Consider the following 1085-nt stretch of genomic DNA (forward strand, 5'->3'; position numbering starts at 1 on the left):
TCTTTAGTAAAAGGGCTATAATTCATGTAACTTACTATGAAAGAGTTTACATCAGAGAAAGCTTCTGTGAGACTAATCAACACTTTCTTTGTAAGTTTGCTTTACAGATATTCCTTTTAGTTCAAAAGAAAAAAAGCTATAGTTTGTGGTAGCCATATTGTATACTAGAATCAAAAGTGTGGGCTAACAGGCAGCATTGTAGTTATGGTGCTAGATTTACACTGACGGACTGACGGAGGTTCAAGCCCTGGACCCAGCAGCTAGAAAGTCACACTGAATCTGTGTGCACCTGTGCCCAAAATCTTAAGAGAAAATGGAGGATATGGGATTTCCACATGGCAGTGTATTATTCCCTGAGAGGGTGATTTCTCCCTTTACCACTCTCTGTCTCTCTCTGCCCAGTGAGCACAGGTGCCTGATGGCAAATTTTTTTTTAAAGTGAATAAAAGCACACATTTGCACTTGCTCACATTGCCAGCCTGGTTAACCCACAGTTCACACTGAAAACCCACACCCAGATGGTAAAACAGATTCCCAAGCTGGGGTGCAGATTCTGATGCTGAAATGAAGGCCCAGAGTGGGTCTGTCCCTGTAAGGAGACAGAAAGTGAGGGATTTAACTCAGGGAGCTCATGCCCTCCTAAACCTCCTCATGTTTGGAAATAATCCCACATTTATCATCTTCATTTCTAGTAGTAGGTTCTTACTTTAGCAAACTGTGAAGTTCAGAAACCCTTTCACTAAGGGAACCAGCAATTAGCGTAATGGCTATGTCACTGGACTCCCACGTAGTCGACCGCGGTTCGCGTCCTGGACCCGGTGGCTTAAAACTCACGCCGGGCGCGTGTGCGTGCGTGCCCAAGATCCCGAGAGGAGAATGGAGGAAAAGGGATTGCAGCGTGACCATTCCCCCTGGGGGGTGATTTCTCACTTTCTGTCTCTCTGTTTCTCTCTGTCTGTCTGGCGAGCGCACGCGCCCTACAGTGAAAATCTCTCCAAAAAAAAAAAAGAAACCCTTTCACTAGCACACAATCCAGGTGAGTCTTTTTGTAAGTCTGACTCTTAGAGATCTTCTTCTCATTTATA

This window comes from Tupaia chinensis, unplaced genomic scaffold (genome assembly GCF_000334495.1).
Source record: "Tupaia chinensis unplaced genomic scaffold, TupChi_1.0 Scaffold139907_1, whole genome shotgun sequence".
Taxonomy (NCBI): Eukaryota; Metazoa; Chordata; class Mammalia; order Scandentia; family Tupaiidae; genus Tupaia; species Tupaia belangeri.